The sequence below is a fragment of the Phyllobates terribilis genome, unplaced genomic scaffold (genome assembly GCF_046119375.1).
Source record: "Phyllobates terribilis strain yellow unplaced genomic scaffold, ASM4611937v1 Scaffold_4__5_contigs__length_816908805, whole genome shotgun sequence".
Taxonomy (NCBI): domain Eukaryota; kingdom Metazoa; phylum Chordata; class Amphibia; order Anura; family Dendrobatidae; genus Phyllobates; species Phyllobates terribilis.
The window spans coordinates 217,304,852-217,313,247 of NW_027362764.1; the positions used below are offsets into that span (position 1 = coordinate 217,304,852).

The window sequence follows — 8,396 nt, forward strand, 5'->3', positions numbered from 1 at the left end:
GGCATATCACCCAACTATTACAGACATGGATATGTACTGCAAGACTTAGACGGTAATTATGCTCCTATTGAAGCCCCTTAGTGCTGTCACCAACGATACCCCTTTCATTGACATCACAAAGTATAACTCCATCCAACACTCTGAATGATGCCACTAAGCAATGCATACAACCACGGTGTTCTGCACTGAACATCACTTATATTCTTTAATTATATATATATATATATATATATTATATATATATATATATATATATATATATATATATATATATATATATATATATATATCCATATATATATATATCCAACATATTCCGCAGCGCTTTACAAACATTTTCATTCTGCCGCTGTCAGTGCAGTTTTTAGCGGATTGATGGTCGTGCTGTGTGTCAGGCCCGAATTGATCTCATATTGATGACTTATCAATTGAATGGCCATCAATAGTTCTGTCCTGCTTGTGCATTGGTAATCTGACCTACAGTTGGTAAGGCCGTTTCTGTCCTGGACAACCCCTTTAAATATCTCTGTAAGGCTATGTGCACACTGCGCGTTTTTGAGGTGTTTTATTCCACGCAGATATGCACCAAAAACACTAGGTAATCCGACTGCAATCCTAAGGCAATGACAATCCTGATGTGCTGTGCACATGATCAGGAATTTTCCTGACAGGATTGTCATTGCGTTTAAATCCGCAGCATGTCCATTCTTTGTAGCGTTTCCGCAGCGTCTTCCGCCCATTGAGTTCAATTGAACCGCAGCAAATCCACAGGTACAGTGCTGGCCAAAAGTATTGGCACCCCTGCAATTCTGTCAGATAATACTCAGTTTCTTCCTGAAAATGATTGCAATCACAAATTCTTTGGTATTATCTTCATTTAATTTGTCTTCAATGAAAAAAAACACAAAAAGAATTGTCCTAAAGCCAAATTGGATATAATTCCACACCAAACCTAAAAAAGGGGGTGGACAAAAGTATTGGCACCCTTTGAAAAATCATGTGATGCTTCTCTAATTCGTGTAATTAACAGCACCTGTAACTTACCTGTGGCACCTAACAGGTGTTGGCAATAACTAAATCACACTTGCAGCCAGTTAACATGGATTAAAGTTGACTCAACCTCTGTCCTGTGTCCTTGTGTGTACCACATTGAGCATAGAGAAAAGAAAGAAGACCAAAGAACTGTCTGAGGACTTGAGAAACCAAATTGTGAGGAAGCATGAGCAGTCTCAAGGCTACAAGTCCATCTCCAAAGACCTGAATGTTCCTGTGTCTTCCGTGCGCAGTGTCATCAAGAAGTTTAAAGCCTATGGCACTGTGGCTAACCTCCCTAGATGTGGACGGAAAAGAAAAATTGACGAGAGATTTCAACGCAAGATTGTGCGGATGGTGGATAAAGAACCTCGACTAACATCCAAACAAGTTCAAGCTGCCCTGCAGTCCGAGGGTACAACAGTGTCAACCCGTACTATCCGTCGACGTCTGAATGAAAAGGAACTGTATGGTAGGATACCCAGGAAGACCCCACTTCTTACCCTGAGACATAAAAAAGCCAGGCTGGAGTTTGCCAAAACTTACCTGAGAAAGCCTAAAATGTTTTGGAAGAATGTTCTCTGGTCAGATGAGACAAAAGTAGAGCTTTTTGGGAAAAAGCATCAACATAGAGTGTACAGGAAAAAAAAAAAAAGAGGCATTCAAAGAAAAGAACACGGTCCCTACAGTCAAACATGGCGGAGGTTCCCTGATGTTTTGGGGTTGCTTTGCTGCCTCTGGCACTGGACTGTTTGACCGTGTGCATGGCATTATGAAGTCTGAAGACTACCAACAAATTTTGCAGCATAATGTAGGGCCCAGTGTGAGAAAGCTGGGTCTCCCTCAGAGGTCATGGGTCTTCCAGCAGGACAATGACCCAAAACACACTTCCAAAAGCACTATAAAATGGTTTGAGAGAAAGCACTGGAGACTTCTAAGGTGGCCAGCAATGAGTCCAGACCTGAATCCCATAGAACACCTGTGGAGAGATCTCAAAATGACAGTTTGGAGAAGGCACCCTTCAAATATCAGGGACCTGGAGCAGTTTGCCAAAGAAGAATGGTCTACAATTCCAGCAGAGCTTTGTAAAGCCCCCGTCTCACATAGCGATATCGCTGCTGAGTCACGGTTTTGGTGACTCACCAGCGACCTCACCAGCGATGTCGCTGTGTGTGACACTTTGCAACGATCAGGCCCCTGCTGTGAGGTCGCTGATCGTTGCAAATTGTCCTGGACCATTTTTTGGTCGTTGGCCTCCCGCTGGCCAGCACACATCGCTGTGTGTGACCAGCGGGACCAACGATCTGGCTGGTAACTATGGTAAACATCGGGTTACTAGGGGCACGCGCGCACTTAGTAACCCGCTGTTTACCATGGATACCACTCTGCTACGGTGCGCGGAGGCTCCCGCGCACCGTAGCAGAGTGGTATCCATGGTAAACAGCGGGTTACTAGGGGCACACGCGCACTTAGTAACCCGATGTTTACCATAGTTACCAGCCTGCTCCTGCTTGCAGCAGGCTGGTAACGGGAGCAGGACATCGTGGAACGATTCTTTCCACGATATCGCTGCTCCCCTGATCGCTGGTGAGCCTGCCTGTTTGACAGCTCACCAGCGATGTATTAGCGATGCAGCAACGATCCCTGACAGGTCGTATCGTTGTCGGGATCGCTGCTGCATCGCTTAGTGTGACGGGGCCCTAAGAAACTCATTGATGGTTACCGGAAGCGGTTGTTTGCAGTTATTTTGGCTAAAGGTTGTGCAACCAAGTACTAGGCTGAGGGTGCCAATACTTTTGTCCGGCCCTTTTTTGGAGTTTTGTGTGAAATGATCAATGATTTGATTTTTGCTTCATTCTCTTTTGTGTTTTTTTTCCTCGCAAGCAAATTAAATGTAGATAATAATACCAAAGAATTTGTGACTGCAATCATTTTCAGGAAGAAACTGAGTATTATCTGACAGAATTGCAGGGGTGCCAATACTTTTGGCCAGCACTGTATAAATATATTTGTGGATTTTCTGTGGTTGTTTGCTGCATGTTTGACTGACTCAATTCAAGTCAATGAGTCAAATACGCCGCAAAAACGCACCAAAAAATGGTACCCAAGCCAGGGTAGAAGACTACTCCTTCCATCATGCGACCGATGCTCCCGCTGATGACAGCGGAAGCAGGAGCAGCTGAGGGGAGTAGTCTCCTCGGACGGTGTCTGTGCGTGGTGGTTAAAAAAATTAAAAAAAAAAAAAAAGTAAAAATCAATATTAAATTAAAAAACACCTTATTCTCACCTGTCCAGCGTCCTCCCGATGTCCCCTAGCGACCCGATCACCCGGCAATACACTGACGGGAGCGCGCTCGCTCCCGGCAGTGTACATCGCTGCTGCTGGGACCGAGTTCACCTGAGTTCATCAGCTGAAGATCAGCTGAGAGCTCCAGGACCTCACTTTACGGCACCGATGCTGCGTGGGAATGTACCCAAGCAACACTAATGCCGTAAATGAGGTCACAGGGGCTTTTCAGCTGATGAACTCATTCCCAGCAGCGCAGCCATGTACACTGACACCTGTCAGTGTATAGTGCAGTCTTCTACAGAAGTCACATCAGTGATTGATGTGGCTTCTGTAGAAGTGACCGGGATTGCTGTGGGACACTGGAATTATGTCATGACAGCAGACAGGTGAGGGATATGGCTATTTTTTTGTTTTGTTTTTAGAGGAGACGAGGGATTCAGGAACTAAGCGCTAGGTGAGTATACAATGTTTTTTATTTGAAAATAAATTAAAACCGTGTGTTCAGAAGCCTCTCTGACGTTACCCTTAACCTCTTACACATACATCCCTTCCCCTACTTCCCTTTGACTTTGTGTGCATTTGTGTTTTTGGTTTTAACTACTTCTCGGTTTTTCTTTTATAACCCTTATTTGTTAATCTACATGAACATGTAATGACTTAATGTTGAAGTCTGAGTCACCACGCTGGTATATCATAAAACACGTTGAGGGTATGTGCCCATGTAGCGTTTTACAAGCGTATTTGATGCGGAATTTCCGCAGCGTAAAAGCTTGTAAAACGCTTGGTAATCCACACCCCATGGTCCCCAATGAGAATCCGCAAGTTCTATGCCCATGCTGCGGATTTTTCCGCAGTGTTTCTGATGCTCACAAAAATCCGCAGCATGTCAATTAACTTTGCATTTCCGCATGCGGAATTGCCTTTCCAATGCAATAAAAAATGCAAGGCAATTAAGCATGTTGAAATCGCGCGATAAATGCTTGCGAAATTCCGCAAGCGTTTTTCCGGAAAAGGACATGCGGAAATGAAGAGCAAATTTTCCGCTTCATTTCCGCAACGTGGGCACATAGCCAAAACCAATGTATTACCAGCGACTCTACTTTGGATTGTGTTTGTTTTCAAATGTTTTGGAAATGCTGGTTATTGTTATGGTTATGTGGTCATGTTTGACCTACTACTTGCTGCACAACTAGTACCCGATGTTTGTATTTGTATTTCCTTTTCAAAACTAAGGCTAAGTGCCCACGTTGTGTTTTTCAAGCGTATATGCTGCGGAATTTCCGCAGCATAAACGCTTGTGAAACGCTAGGTAATCCGCTCCCCATGGTCCCCAAGGGGATTCCGCAAGTTCTATGCACATGCTGCGGATTTTTCAGCAGCATTTATGCTGCGTTCAAAAATCCGCAGCATGTTCATTAATTTTGCGTTTCCGTAAGCGGAATTGCCTTGTGCAATGCATTAAAAACGCAAGGCAATTCCGCATGTGGAAAACGCGCGATAAACGAGCAATAAACGCATGCGGAATTCCACATGCGTTTTTCCGGGAGAGGACTTGCAGAAATGAAGCAGAAATTTTCTGCTTCATTTCTGCAACGTGGGCACATAGCCTTAAGATAAAAAAAAAAAAAAAAAACATGTGTGTAATTTTATTTCAAGAAAAGACTTTATTCAGGCCGTGTCTTTATTGAAAAAACACTGAAAACCTTTACTACGGGGTTAGTAATGGGGGCATCTTATAGACACCCTCCATTAATAACCTGGGCTTCATGTCAGCCGCCAATACAAGGCTGACGTGAACCCCAACCTTATTACCCCACTCGCCATCTTATGGATGCACCATTTCTGGGACTGCTGAGAGCTGAGCTGATATTAGCCTCGGAGGGGGCCAGGATCCATGGCCCCTTCCCTGGCTATTAATATCAGCCGGCAGCTCTCTGTTCAGCCTTTTCTGGTTAGATTTTATAGGGGGGCCCTACATCAACTTTTGCTGCATTTTACTGAACGCAGGTAAATCTGATGTATTCACTGAACCATGCGGGTTTACCGCATTCAATACATTCTAGTGGTCAAATTTCTGCGCCAGAGACTAGCGACTCCGCAAGATAATTTGACATACTGCGGTCCTGAAAGATGTGCTGCATGTCAGTGTCCACGGGTGATGCGCAGCCTCAGATGCACGCATAGTGTACATGGGATTTGTAGACGTCCCATCCACTATGCTGTAACATCTGGACTCTACGAGTTTGACGCTGCATAAACAAGCAGCTTCAAACCTGCAGCGGCTCCTGATTGTGGGCACTTACCCAAACTCACCCGTAGCATATCAATTTCTGTAGTGGAGACACTAGTCTCCTTTGCAGATTTTGCCCAATTGAAATGTCATTATATGCGGTGGCTCCGAATGTATTGACAACAAGAGTGTGGCATTAGAACACAGAGTTTTGGACGCAGCGAAAATACTCTGTGTCCAAACAGCTGCTGGTTGCTGATCGTGGGGACGTAAATGCTAAACAAACAGCTGTGAGCTGTTATTAATAGCCAGGCAACATGTTTGCCTAATGGCACATTCCTAGGCTAAAATAGCAGCTCTCAGGTGCCCCAGAAATTACTTGAATGGCAATGCTAATGAGATTGGGTTTATTGGATTAGCTGACACCTAGCCCTTTTGTTTAGTGATGACAAGGTGTCAGACCCCTTCATTACTAAACCTAATTAAAGTAAAGAGTTAAATAAACACACACAGTAAAACACTTTATTTGAAATACAACAGACACATTATTTAATCATTTAAATTAACCAATGTACTCACCCCAGGTCTGACAGAAATCCGAGGGTTAAAGCGATGTCCCACATTACTTTTTTCAAATATCTTTATTTAGTGCCAAAAAGCATTGATTTCGCGTCCACACGTTTTTTTTCTACAATGTTTTTCCTGCCAAGAGATGCAGAAACCTTAAGGAATTTTCTGCATTCAAATCCTGAACGTGAGCACATAGCCTTACAGCCGCTGTCACAAGGGAGAGCACCCAAACCACAGGTGCAGCCAAAATGCAGGTTTAGCTGCATTTTTAAAGGAGTTCAGCTTTGCTTCAACCTTGTGCGCAAAAAGAACACAAGGTATTAGGCCACCAGGGCAAAAAGTATGCGAGACCATAAAACATTTTGCAAAAAAGGGCAATTTGGTCACATGGGAAAAAAAATTTTAATGTTTATTAGGAGCAGCATGGTTTACTTTTAACATTTTTAATTAATAATTCAATAATTTTTTTTTTTTTTTTTTTTTTTTTTAAATGCAGTACTCATTACATTACGATAAAAAAATGATACTAACCGCCTCGCTCATGTGAGGATACCAAGACATTAGGGAGGGGAACAGCAAAAATAAATGGGTTCCGCATCCTGCTGTACCTGCAGTTTTTTCCCCCCGCAACAAAAACAAATATCAGCGGTTTTGCACTCAGTTTTCTATGGGTGAAAAAAAAAAAAAAAAACATGAATAGCGTTGACATGCTGCAGATTTTTTTTATATAAAGCACAAGTGTGTGCGTGAGATTTCTGAAAAGTCATTTCAAAGCTTTTGCTGGTGCTGTAAAAGGCCGCTTTTAGTTACATAAAAGAAATTCAAAAATAAAAAACCTCAAGTGTGAACATCGCCAAATACAATCAGCTTTCAGTAGACACAGATTCAGGCCCCTTCTTTGGGAGGGTTCTTCCATTTCCTGGACTTGTTTTGGAGAGGTTTTTTTTTTTTTGGACAGCGCTTAGTTTGGAGCGTTTTTCAGCCGGATCCATTCCACAGAAGTGACCAGCTCGCTTTTCTCCTATTAGTTGTTTTTTTTTTTAACCCTGAAGTGGAAGAAAAGCTCTGAACACACCGAACACATGACCTGCAAGGAGAATTACATGAATAGACATGACTAGGAAGAATTTCAAATATTTTGAGTGGTTTTCCAGGCGGTTTTTCTAGCGGACCCGACGCAAAAGGCTCTTCAAAAGAATGTCAGTGTGCACAGCCCTCATAGTGATCAGCAGCAGCGCTGTGATGGAGGGCGAGCGGGCGTCCATAATGGTCTGGTCACAGGACGAGGACCCTGTATTGCCAGGAGACTGCCTGCAGGCGGTGAGCAGGACCATTAGCAGCCTGTATGCTGGACACTATAGAGCCACCACCGCTGTGTGTAACAGGACGAGCCGTCATGGGGCTGCAGAGCTAGGAGCACGGTGAGCAGTGTGGCACGGAGCACGTACCGTCCTACCTTATGCGCGGCCGCACACGGCACACCGGAGGATAAAAGAGCCGAATCTTCACAACATTCCCATTTGTGCGGATGTTAGCGCCCACTTCCTGACTCTCAGCCTATCACCGTGGGGCTCGGAATGGACCAATCAGAGCGAGAGCTGGGAGAGTACTAGGTCAGCTGACCAGTGCGGCGGGAAGTGGCTGAGGTAAAGTTGTGGCTCCTGGCAGCCCACCAACATGTCTCTGCACGGCGGCAGCCATTTTGGGGAGGATTTCTTTTAGGTTACAGCTTATTTATTAATCAACTTTATTTTCTTTTATTTATTAAATTGTATTCATTTTTGTGAAGGTAGAAAAATAACACCGAAATTCCCTCATTGTTTATGGATTTTTTTACCTTCTGCAATAACTAATCTGGTGGTAATTGCGAGCCCTTCATTCCGTACATTTTTTATGTAGCGTGTTTTGTGGAGGAGGAATGTTTTGTGCCACCATATCCCGTCTTTATGTCGGAGCTTATTTTTTTATTATATTTTTTAACCCTTTCACAACCACATGATGTAAATTTACCACACCTGCCAGATGCCCGCTGTGTTATACAGGCAGCATCTGCCTTTTTATACCAAAAAATAATGAGTACATAATGGCCCAAATAAGAACACGAAGAATGCAATTCCGTTTATTAATCGGTTACATTGTGGACAGCTTATACAAATCTATGAGGCAATAACGGGATAAACAAAGGACTGAGCAGAGAGGCAAGGTAGAGGAAAAGAATAACACGAAGGCAACAGAGGGAAGATAATGTGCATCTGGTACAGTTAAGGGGCCTTA

General features: G+C 43.6%; 1 protein-coding gene across 2 annotated transcripts in view; it reads right to left on the reverse strand.

The window, feature by feature from the left end:
- The window catches only part of PIK3R4 (phosphoinositide-3-kinase regulatory subunit 4), a 52,929-nt gene extending 45,209 nt beyond the window's left edge, over positions 1-7,720 (reverse strand). The window contains exon 1 of one of the 2 annotated variants that reach the window (XM_073678076.1): positions 7,579-7,720. The gene's annotated coding sequence lies outside the window, so the exon portion shown is untranslated. Of the gene's footprint in view, positions 1-7,570 lie in introns of both variants that reach the window. The other variant, XM_073678077.1, reaches the window with a different exon arrangement.
- Positions 7,721-8,396: the final 676 nt, after the last annotated feature.